This window comes from Anarrhichthys ocellatus, unplaced genomic scaffold (genome assembly GCF_004355925.1).
Source record: "Anarrhichthys ocellatus isolate YVR2014 unplaced genomic scaffold, GSC_Weel_1.0 scaffold10, whole genome shotgun sequence".
Taxonomy (NCBI): domain Eukaryota; kingdom Metazoa; phylum Chordata; class Actinopteri; order Perciformes; family Anarhichadidae; genus Anarrhichthys; species Anarrhichthys ocellatus.
The window spans coordinates 6,189,997-6,202,579 of NW_022280040.1; the positions used below are offsets into that span (position 1 = coordinate 6,189,997).

Below are 12,583 nucleotides of genomic sequence, written 5' to 3' on the forward strand. Positions count from 1 at the left end.
ACACACACACACACACACACACACACACACACACACACACACACACACTGCTTCCCCACTGAGGAACTCTGACAGAGGCAGCCCTACCTGTCACTGTGGCAGCAATTATCCTGCAGGCTCTCTCCACGGACCGTCTCCTGCAGGTCCCCACATTACTAACCATATCACTGAGCACACATATACTGTGTATGCACACTGGCGCACAGGAGGGCACACTGCACACCCACAAGTACACACACTGTACATATTCATAGACACTCACACGGCTGCAATGCGCCCGCTTGTGCTTTTCTTCCACAATTCTCTCTCTCTCTCCACAAGCTAATGGCTCGAACAAATCGTAATGATGTGTTGGTGCCGACATCCTGCTCAAGCCAGGAGGAACACACATCATTACGTGGATGTGAGTGCTCATGCAAGCGTGCACACATACCTCTTCTGTTCTAGATAAATGCATTATCATAGATGAGGCTGGTAGGAAGACCGCAAATACACTGGAAAACCTTAATAAATCAATAAATATGCTAAAGCTGTCATAAGGCATAGTTTGGAAAGGTAGCAGGCTGCACGAGGTCAGGATATTTGCTCCAGTGAGTCAAGAGATAATAAGTCTTGGATATTGGGAAAAAAAACAGACATGCTCAGAAGGACAGGGCATCCATTTTGGCTGCAGGGAGGTCTTCCAGAGGAAGGAATTGATCCGTTTCACGCTGGTTCACAGGAGCTCTGATCCAGGACCCAGTCTGAGTCTCAGGAACAGGTTGATTGTACGGAGCTGTGAAGGGTGATGTCAGAGAAAGAAAAAAAAGAACCCAATGTGACCTCATTACCGCAGATTTGTTCCGACTGTCATTAGGAATCACAAACGCCATCACTCAAGTCAGGAATACGAGGGAGAGGATGATAGACGGGGTGAGGCAGGAGTAGGGGGGTGGGGGGTGGGGGGGGGGGGGGGGGAGGCTGCGACAGTAATCAAGTGGATTTGATCTGAAAACAGGATCTATCAGCAAACAATCTATGGATAACAGAGAACATCAACACATGCAGCATGTTTACCGAAGCATACGTGTGGCCCAAGGTCACAGATTTGTGACCAAAGACGATCACAACCGTGAAACGTTAAATTGTTACCCACCGTAATATGATGTGAAGCTGTTTAACCAAAGCAAGAGGCCGCAGTTTGTTACAAATAAAGCTAATGTTACTGTGATGGGAGACTGACGACTCCTCACAACTGCTTACCAGACATGTTCAGTAACTGATTGATGTAACCACCTTGAATTCCCAAACTCTTGGGTAGGGTTGAGAATTTACAGTTATATTTCAATAAGACCAAAGATCTGGTAAGTTTATTATACTAATCCAAGAAGTAATGCACTTGTGTAGGCTGACAAGAATCACCATTTCTAACAAACAATATGAAAAATATTTATTACTTCTTAAATTGTTGCAAACAAGGATTTTCTTTTAATAATAATTGGTGGCTCCTTTTTATTTTAGTTGAAAATGGTCTGCAAGGGCATTCTGATGCCCCAAATACTATTTTGTATCTCTTCTGTGACCAATTAAATGAAGGCAACATGCCCCAAAAACAAAACCTTTTGACAGGAATACTTTTAATATTGTCGCTTACTGTTCGTAAACGCAACATTAAAAGTTGTCCCTCCTCCCTCCGGCTAAATGACACCACCGAGCACACGCCCTCTGACCGCGGTTGCCAGATCACAGCCCAGCGTACCGCCTGCAGCATCACACATACGGCAGCGAAAAACGAAAGCCAACCCCCTCGTTTTGGAACAAACTTTTTGCTTTGCATTTCTTCGTTTTTTTTTTTTTTTAATCTACTCTTGGACGTGTGCTTGCACATTCGTGTGGTCTACGCACCCAGTGCCCAAAGGCTGACGCCAAGAAACAAAGTAAAATAAGAAAACACAGGCAGAAGGCGAGGTCTCTGCGGATACAGACACGCCACACTTCTAGAGGATCATAAGAGACGATTGAGGGGGTTTATTTTTTGTGTATGACTCAATACATTGTCCTTTCAGAAAATCCTGCATTCAATAGCTTTGTGGTCCAACAACAGCTCACTGCTAATCAACCATCATCATGTCTGTTGGCATCATAAATTAGTGGAAACACTACATTTAGATACACTGTGCTATTTGAAACTAGGGCTACAATAAACAGGGCTAACAATCATTTTCATGATTGAAAGTACACCTTGATTACAAAGCTTCTGTTTTGTTCTCTTTCAAACTATTTCAGCCTTCCAGTTCCAACTAATGCACTGTCTGAGCATTTTAAATTATATTTCAGAGGCTTCTTTTTTCCCCACATCATTCTAGATGCTTTCAGCTAGAGGAGGTTTATATCAAAGCAAACACATTTGCTGTCAGCGGCCTTTAAGTCAATCCCTCAAAACCACGTCTACAGTACAGCGGACATGCTTCCTCGGAGAGTGGATAAAGTAACCCAGAGCTCCGTCCTATCTGCCTTCCTGTCCCCCGTCTCTGTGACGCATCCGCGTTGCCGCTCTGTGTACAGCTGGGAGTGGTGGGTGTAAAATGTTGCATCGCAACAAGTCTCACGCCGGTGTCAAAATGACAAATATGACATTTCCCTTCTGAGATTGTATTAGCTCTGACATCATTCTGTATTCAGCCTGCCTGATGTGTAACCGGGCTCTTTTTTTTTTTTTTATTACTATGTTGCTTGAGGACAAAATGTGATCATCATTATTGTATGTCGGAAGCAGAGCAGCTGCGGCTGCAAAGAGAAAAAAGCAAGAAATGTATTCAGGATGGGATGCAATTCAAAAATCAAAATACACAGTTTGACTAGTGTGTTTGCTATTGTCTCAGCACCCCCCCCCCCCCACACACCCCCCCTCTGAATCAATCATCTTACCGCAGTCCCTCAAACAATTCCTTTTAAAAGTGAGGCAGCGATTCAGTCACAGCACGATGATTAAATCTATACACCACAGAAGCGGCCACATTTTTTTCCAGCATTCACTTCCTAAATAACTGCAGAATCTGCTCTATATGTTCCAAACTCTCCAGAGATTGAACTCAAGTAGTTAGAGAAGGGGAAAGACAAGACTGTATAAGCACACCTCCCTGTCTTTTTAAGGACACCTGTTGGGTTGCATGGCTCATCTCCTCCTCATTTAGCCGTCTGTCTGGGGCTCCGTGGGGCTGATTACCAGGAAGAGCTGATTCCAGTTGCACTGCTTATCAGTCTAATTAGAGCCCCTGGCAGGTGACTTGAAGGAAGTTTGTGTGTCTCACGGATGTTCAGGCACAGCGATTTGTGCAACCGTAGTAAGCTGCTACGTGTTACAAGGAAGAAGACAAGACGAAACTGTAAAAACAAAACGAATGAAACAGACGGATGCGACATTTTTGGCTTAAGAATTGTGACTGTTAGGTGTATATATGCGGGGGAAGTATTTTCAGGGCCTTTCTGGGGTGCCTTGAGGATGTTTAATAGAGTATTTTGCATCACAAGAAAAATTGAAAGTGGTGTCAACAAGTCAAGGGAATAAGGCGACATCTTGTCTAACATCCTCTGGTTAAAGTATCAACTGTCAAAAACTGAGAGCAAATTTGAGACGCTATGGTTTCCGTGAAGAGCGCTTCAATAGATGGAGCGGAGAAAATGGAAGATGAAATGAAAGCTTGATTTAAGACACGGAGGGAAAAATAAAAAAAAAACCAGAACATCAGACAAAGAAAGACGAGAAAAGAAGGGCAAAAAAAGAAAAGTGAGAGGCAGAAAGATTTCGAGAAGAGTTGAGGACTAGAGGAAGAACCCACAGGAGGCGAACAAGTTTTCCAGCTAGTGTATCAGTCACCGGTAAAAGGTCACTCGTCTGCTGTTCGCACATCCAGGTGCTAATGTAACACCTCTCACACCTTCCTCGGTTGCCTGTGTCTGGCTGTCTGCAGGTTGGTGGGCAGAGAAACAGAGTTGTTTGTGCTAGAATAATATGCTGTAATCCCCCGTCTCAGATGTGGCCTTAACACGGGTAATTGGACTTGGAGTGTGAGGAAGCCTTGTGGCTAGACACACACACACACAACACACACAACACACACACACACACACACACACACACACACACACACACACACACACACACACACACACACACACACACACACACACACACACACACACACACCACTGTGATGCAGATAAACTGCAGTCTTGAGTTTAAATAACAATATAATTGATCATATCTGTGCATGATAAAGCAGTGTACATGGGACTGTAGTAGAGAGATAATCAGCATATAAAGAGTTTGGATTAAAAGCAGAAATACCAGAGAAACAGTGTGACTACTTAATCAAAAAGGGAGTTTGTCTGTTCTACGTGCGCATGTCCGGTTAAGCGTATTAACCGATCATTATTTCCACAGCCAACAAGCATTTCATTCTACGTTTTGTGCCGTTACAGGTAAAAAAAAAAAAAAAAGGTGTTATGTTAGCCTAACAAATCCTCAACCTAAAAGCCTTTTCTCTCGTAACATTAAAACAGAAAACATGTTTTAAAATACAAACAAATAAGCAGAAATGTAACATCTGTCTGCTGTGTCCAAGTACATTATGCAGCTAAACAATAACTGATCTGATCTTGCATGATTTTTAACATACTTGAAACACAAGAACTAGTTCTGCACAAAGACACGGGAACAATGGCGTGTCTTCATCTCCATGTCTTCCACATGGATCATCAACTGGACAGCTTTAGCTTCGGTCTTTAAGCATGATATCATGCCATCAAGGGCCTTTTTAAGAACCCTTTTCCAGGGTTCATATGGAAGTAGTGAGCTGGAAACATTAAGAATTCAGCTGAAGGCGACATTTTCAACCAACTTATGGAGCTAACATTAGCTTAACTAGCTGGCAAACTACCTCTTAACTGGACAGGGTTTATGAAAGGGCAATTAAAATACATCTTCATACAAACTAATCCACAATGAGCCAGATGTACTTCCATGCTTTCCATCTATGCAAGGGCATAGCTGCAGGTATTTAGGCATGCTCACTTTCCTTCTAAATGATCATATAAATATACACTATATTCCCTTCCTTTGTGCCATCCCAAGTCAATCTGAGCTGGATATTGGAGTTAAATTGAGAGCCTTAAAGAGTGGTTTGAGATATAGGAGCGAGTTATCACCTCCACAGAAGAGCCCTGGGAGACACAGCGCTCCTCTGTTGCAGTCCAGCCTGATGCATACAGGCCACTGACCCATGACAGTCAGCCCATATCGATTTAAGAGGAGGCAGAGGACACAGAGAGAAAGGGAGAGACAGGGCGAGAGAGGGGAGGAGGAAAGAGATGAAAAACAGTGAGGAGGCCAGGGAGCAATATCCCTCTTAAAACGTATCCATAATTCATTCTCTTTTCTTTCTTTCTCTTTCAGATGGGTGCACGGCAGGGGCTTGTTCATTTTTAAGGGGGATTAGCAAAGACCTATTTTGAAATACATCCCTGTGGTACTCGTTTCATTCACACACACACACACACACACACACACACACACACACACACACACACGCAGCCTGAATCGTCCAGCCAGGGTCCTGTTGTAGGAAAGAAGGAAATGTGCCCAGAAGGAACCTTTTTTTATATTAGAGAGATGATTATTCCCTATTTTTCTTGAAATTTGAAATTACAATATGAGGTGAATCCATTACTGCAGGTTTTAATGCTTATAATTTAGAAATAAAACTTTCCGACATAATATAAGCATGCTACTGCCCAAAGCAAATCATTGTGGACATCGTGCCCCTAAATAATGAAGCAGGGTCTGTTAAGCAGCACTCGGTTGAGGAGGAACTTCTTAAAAGGGCGTTTTAATCATAAAAAAACATGTTGAATCCATTAAGCACTGTGAACATTCATCTCAAGATGTAAACACTGTATTATCGCCTGTCCGTCGGAAAAAAATAAGTGGAGGTGTGAAAACATTGCAGCCACTGCTAATGACTTTCTTTCAGTCCTGTTAGTTCCTCTAGACGTGCTCACTCCTCTTTACCTTCTCCTCATTTGTGTAATAGGGGGAACAGCGTGAGCAGTTAGATCACGGTGGAAAATCCTGTACAAGATTACATTTTCTTTTGCCACAAAAGATCATCACTATAAACTTTTTCATTATTAAAATAAAGACTTTTGAGAGTTGGCTACTTTTGATTAATCGATTAGCTGTCAAATATTATTAATTGGCTTCTTAAATGTGGATATTTTCTTGTTGCGCTACTCCTCTAAGACGGTAACTGAATATATTTGAGTTGTGGACAAAACAAGACATTTGAAGACGTCATAATGGGAATTTGGAAAACACTGATCAACATTTATCATCATTTTATGACATTTTAAAGACCAAAACAACTAATCGATAAATTAAAAAAAGAATCAACAGGTTAATCGACAATAAAAAAAATTTGTCTTTGGTTGCAGCAAGTTATTTACGAATGCTAAGAAAATCGTAAAAAAACAGACGGAATGTTTCATCTGATGAATAGATATATCTCCAGGCCACAACGGTGCATTATCCTGTACATGTCACTTTGCAAGATATCCACCTGCAGAGTTCAGTCGCTCCCACAGCTTTGCAGTCAGTGGGAGGTTCATGCGTTTTGTATGACAAGATGCACGCAAGCTGCATGTAAACACAGCTGTGCCGTGGGCATATCTTGGCATTCTCATGACGTCCGAAAAATCTGCTCGTTACAACCAACCACCAAGAGAATTAAACACCACAGAACTGGACACTATTTACAGATTTTTCAGCCATTCGTGGATAAATATGTCTTTAGACACACACACCGGTTCATGTTCATGGTGGTGCACGAAACTTAAAGGCAACAACAACCACATCTTTGTGACTACACGCAAAGTATAACATCTAAACACAGAGCGGTAAGTCATGGCTGCTGCTCGCCTTAAATACTGCTTACGTTGAACTACTGGAAAACCAAACTCTGCATTACAGGTAAAAGGGGCAAAAGCCGTCCACAAAAACCCAAACAGATATAGAGAGACGCACAAAGGAAGTGAAGATTGAACATCTGTCTTTTTTTCTTTCAAACCCTGTGCCAGAGAAAGCTGGTGCTGCACCTGGACATGAATTATAGAGAGGCACTTGGATGCGGGGGGGTGGTGGAAGAAAGAGACAAGAGGAAGAGAGGTGAATGAAAATGAGCGGCCAGGGTGGATTTCACGTCTCCCCCATCTGGAGACACTCACCGGGTGGCTCTATGGGATCAACGATCGATTCACTGCCAATAACTGCCAACAAGGAATAACACTATGATATTATGCATCATGTGCCTCATAAAAAGTTGTATTAAATTATGCATAATTGCAAATAATAGGGGAATTAATGTGTTTCAAATAATGACAGCTCATTGTGTATCCTTGTTACGAAATGGCCCTCAAATTCTATGCTGTGTTTTCGGACAGCTGTAATCCTTTAGGAAAAAAATATATATCATTATTCTCAAAGAGGAACTACAAAAGCAAATAGTGCTTTGAAGATGGAAAGCCCGAAATGTCACCCACCCGGCTTTGAAGCTCCCTGGCTCTCTTTGTTTCTCTACACTTCTAACTCACAAAACCCCTGACAGAGCACGCTGCATTCAGGGGCCAATTTAGTGGGAATGTACCATTAAGAGAAAAACACACACATACAAACAGTGATGTACTAGAAAAAAACACACACACACACACACACACACACACACACACACACACACACACACCTGGAAAGGCAACATGGTGCAGCAAATGTATGGCCATCTCGCTTTGTTTTGTACCAACCCTTTGTGGTTTCAAGCACTTTAAGTGTCATCTGCCGCCTCTTTGATATGCAAATCCATTAAGAGTCATCGTCAAAAAAATATACAATATTTATGTATATATAAATACATATAGCCAGTAGACTATACTACACCACCATGCACATATATATATGTTGTAGAGCTGAAACAAAGAGTTGATTAATCAATCAGACGAAAGACGGAAAAAAAGTATTGAGATAATCGATTAATCATTTTTTAAAGCCAGAAAATGTTAAACATTCCCTCGTTCCAGCTTCTGAGTTAAGAAGATTGACTGCTTTCTATGTGTTATTTAAATACATATTTCATGAACATAATTAAGAATATCCTTAGTTGTAGCCCTTGTGTGATGCATCATAAGGATTTGATGAACTTAAAGGTGGAAAAAATAATGTTTCTGTCCAGTCACACACACAATAATATATATAATACATCTCCAGCTCTTCTGATGATTTTTCTTTGGGATTCCTGTTAACCATTGTGACTTCATAATGGCTGCTTTACAATTTACATTTTGAGATCAATCAAAGCACTTTTAAAACTTAAAGCCACCCTGTGTACCAAGTTTTATGCGATTCATTCGGCAGATGCTTTTGTCCAAAATGATCCATTCAAATGAGGTACTATCCAAGTAGATAGAGATCAAGCCACACACTTCCATGTTGCACCTAAAGAAATAAGTGTAAAACAAACTACTTTGTAATGTAATGCTCGTTACTTTGTGATGACGACATCATCTCCCGACAAACAAGAACAGAAAGCCTGAAACTAAACTTCTCTTCAAGTCAAAAGCCATCACAAATCTTCAGTTCACGATAATGGGAAATGTTTCAATGCTTTTCTTTTATTGAATTATGACCCACCCAGTAGCAGGAGAGGGAAAGACGCTGATTTACAGAGCTGTTTGTATCTGCCGCCTCATAAAGTAGCACCCATCAAGTATACAAACCACTGTGCCCACAACAAACACGATGCACAAGTGCCTGCTGTTCTCGACATGAGGGCCATCAGCACATGGTCTCTTCACTGTGGGTACAGGCATGGAAGATAGGATAGGATGGGGGGGGAGAATAGAGATGAGGAGCGGAGGGGTGGGGATGAAGCGAAAGAGGAATAAGAGAGTGCTGCTGGTAGCAGAATGGAAAAGGAGGTTGGATTTTCTGCTCAACATGGTGCTCAAACACGCAGCAAGTATTCGCTATCTCGATGGTCAGATGGTTTCTTCAGCTCTTGCTGCTGTCGCGACGAAACCTCGAAGAGAATACAAAACAGAAAGATCCCAAAGCATGGCTGCAGACACAGGGCTCTGGAACGCTTTTATTAAAGCAAATAGTCTTAATGTTCTGGTATTCGTGAACGGTATTGAATGGTTTAGATGCAGAGAGTAAACTCTGATGAGGGACTGTCTCATTACGACTTTGTGGGGGAAGCCTGTCGTTTTGTCAGTTCATAAAACATGAAGCTAGTGAGCCGTTGTGTTATTGCGTTCACCACCACGTGTGAGGAAAATGTGTTGTTGCCAGCCGTCCTGCGCGGCTCAGCTGGAAATTACATGGATAGGATGGAAAAAAAATCATCAACACTTTGCCTCAAATCCAGAGAAGATCAGTTATAAATAAAATGTGGAGTCACATTATGACGAGACTCTGCAAGCTGGATCTGTTTGTACCAAACAAATAACACGTTGATTAGTTCTTCATGTACACTCTTGTATAACTGCAAATCTTCTGAGAAACTCCTGATTCCAATATTATCGTCACAAAAAGGAATATCAAGGAGGATTAAGCTGAAAGTGGACAAGTGTATAATGTGGGGGGAAATGCGGGATACATGCATATCTATATATGTCTATCTATATCTATGTATATCTATTGTGATGTAGTTTTTTGGAAACAGTAAAAAATGGAATGTCTGTTTTCGACTAATTCGGTGTGGAATGTAGTTTTGCAAGTCTGTGGTCATAAACGATAGGTTTCAACAAAGACAGTTTGACTTGATGGTGGCTACAAATGTCCAGCTCATGGTGGCGCTGGAGGGAAAGTCAGGGGATCACGTCATTAGGATTCATCCTCTGGGGCTCGTGAATGTCTCGTCCAATACAACAAGAAATAAAAAAGGAGATTACCACAGTAAAGACGGTATGGAACATTTATACATAGTATTATATTAAGGTGTACATCTTCAAATCATATAAAACACTAGATTATTGCATTTTTGTCATGAGAAGCTCAGCTTACTGCATAGAGATGGTTGTCATTGAAATCTGCTTTTTTTTCAAGAACAAACAATTACAGATGCAAAGCGTTACTCATGGGTTTAGACACCAGCATGGGGGGATTGTTTAGTCATTTTGTGTCTCTTTGTAGTCGTTTTATGTTTCTTTGTGGTCATTTTGTGTCTCACTGTGGTTGCTCTGCCCCTTTATATAGTTCAATATAAGTTATTTTGTTTCTCTTTGTAGTCATTTTATGTTTTCTTGTGGTCATTCTGTGTCTCTTTGTGGTCGGTATGCGTCTCTTCAAGTGACATTTTTTCAGGTGAAGGCCGGGGCGGCTCCTGAGTCTTTGGGCCCCTGAGCCTGGACCCAATAGACTCGATCAGTAATCCATTAATGGACGTCAGTATAAATATATTCATAACCTTATCAGAAAGTTGGATTTTCTATCAAAACAAATATTAGAGAAAAAGCAATGTGTTGATTTAATATAAAACTGCTCAGTATTGGCAACAGAGAAAGTGCCCTAATACCACAGCATGATGCGTTGACACACTTCACATTTAAACTGCTGTATTCCTTCCTTAATCCATGTCTTTCTCATCTCAATGCTTCCCCCCCCCAATGAAACAATGCATATTCAATTTTTGTTTACGAACTCAGGGTCTCTCTGGGTGTCTGAAAAAGGTTGCTCCGTTGTTCCAATTTGCGCTGCGTTTCACCCCCTACTCATTAATCTCCCTCCATTCGCTGATAGCTTCGTTTCGTCCACTAGAAATCGCTTTCAATTATTCATGCCTATTTTCCACAAATACCTTGGAGATGGAATTAGCAAACAAACAATGCCAGGCGACACTAATCCTCGTCTAGAGCAAAGATCCTTTAATGCACTGGAGATCTGGCCGGCTGTTGACAGGCACCTGTTACTATCTTTCGCTGCTTTTTCAACAGCAATGTTGACACAGTAGATAAGTTTACAGGAGCAGTGCAGCCCTGACCCTACAGGACACTGATGCACAGGGATAATACTGAAGGAACGGAGAATGACGGGGATCAGGAGAGCACGGAGAACGGGAAAGAGCACGACTGAAAGGGATAAAGGGGAGTGTAAGACACAGCTCAATTCATGGGTTGGGACATTCCTGGCTCCTCAACACAACAGCAAACGTTTCCACACGACACCTTTTTCTCTGAGACGAGCACAAAGAGTCAGTGGCTGATGAACACTCCGGGCTAGGGACAAGGATAAAGACGAAATGTTTTAGGCTGATTTACAGATGCCAGAATGCCCTGTTAGAGCAGATCATTTTTTAAATAGCTGTATTTTAAGATATTTTCTCTTCCTGGAGGCACTAGAAGAGGAGTAAATACAAAACAAAAATGAGGATGAAGCATTGTGACCTTGGAATTAAAAAGACATCTGACGCCCTGGTAGAGATCGAAAAGTTTCCGCAAAAACAAAGTAGTAAAATTCAGCGGTTTACTGTGACTCATACAGCTCTGGTTATCTAGCATCCTGCAGCAAGCAAACACACATGCACACACACACACACACACACACACACACACACAAATGCATGCACGTGTGGAGTAAACAAACTGCGGTGTACCTATTGCAACAGACAGCAGAAGTTTCTGAGATCAACAATGCATAAATGTTAAGGAAGACAGAAAAGTTAGATGTGTCATATCGAATCAGCATCATTGTGCGTTTATGTTTGTGAATATATATATATATATATATATATATATGTGTGTGTGTGTGTGTGTGTGTGTGTGTGTGTGAGTGTGTGCCCTCTAGCAGACAGGAAGATGATGCAAGGGAGCCTGGCAGGGTACTACTGAGACTGAAAGAAGATAGTGAGACTGACGGTTTAGACGACTGAGAGCCGGGCTTGTAGCTGGATGACACACACTCACACACTCACTTTCACACACACGCACACACACACTCACGCTCACACTCACACTCACACACACATGCACAGAGCCAGGGGCGATGGAGGAGAAGAGACTGAGGAAGACTTTGATCACCGAACTGAGCACATTCAAGCACTCAACCAGAGAGGGCAGTCAGTGATATGGAGAGAGGAGAGTGCCCAGGGAGAGAAGGGGGGAAGAGGGAGGAAGAGGGAGGGAGAGGAATGTGGTTGTTTTCTGACCTCTGCGCTCACTGATACAGATGTTAAACCATGAACACACAGACAATCAGGCATCCGACACAGACACCACCGAGCTGTGTTGTATTAAAAGAGGAAATAAAACTGTTTTTCTTGACATGTTTCTTGATCGTGTAGACCCATGCTGACAAAACTAATTTCATTTCAGCCCGTGTGAACGCTGTGTCTCGACGTGAGCATATTGAAAGCGTTGGCAACATTTATTTCTTTACACTTATTTATCTTTAGCCTCTTGCTGAATGGTAAATATTACAATGTGAAGTAGAAACCAAACAAACACCTGTGTCGCATAGGAACCCCCCATGGCTTATATTAACTTTACAAACAGTGTATGT

General features: G+C 41.9%; 1 protein-coding gene across 1 annotated transcript in view; it reads right to left on the minus strand.

The window, feature by feature from the left end:
- Positions 1-12,583, minus strand: part of ptprn2 (protein tyrosine phosphatase receptor type N2) — a 125,969-nt gene that overhangs the window by 69,894 nt on the left and 43,492 nt on the right. The window lies entirely within an intron of this gene.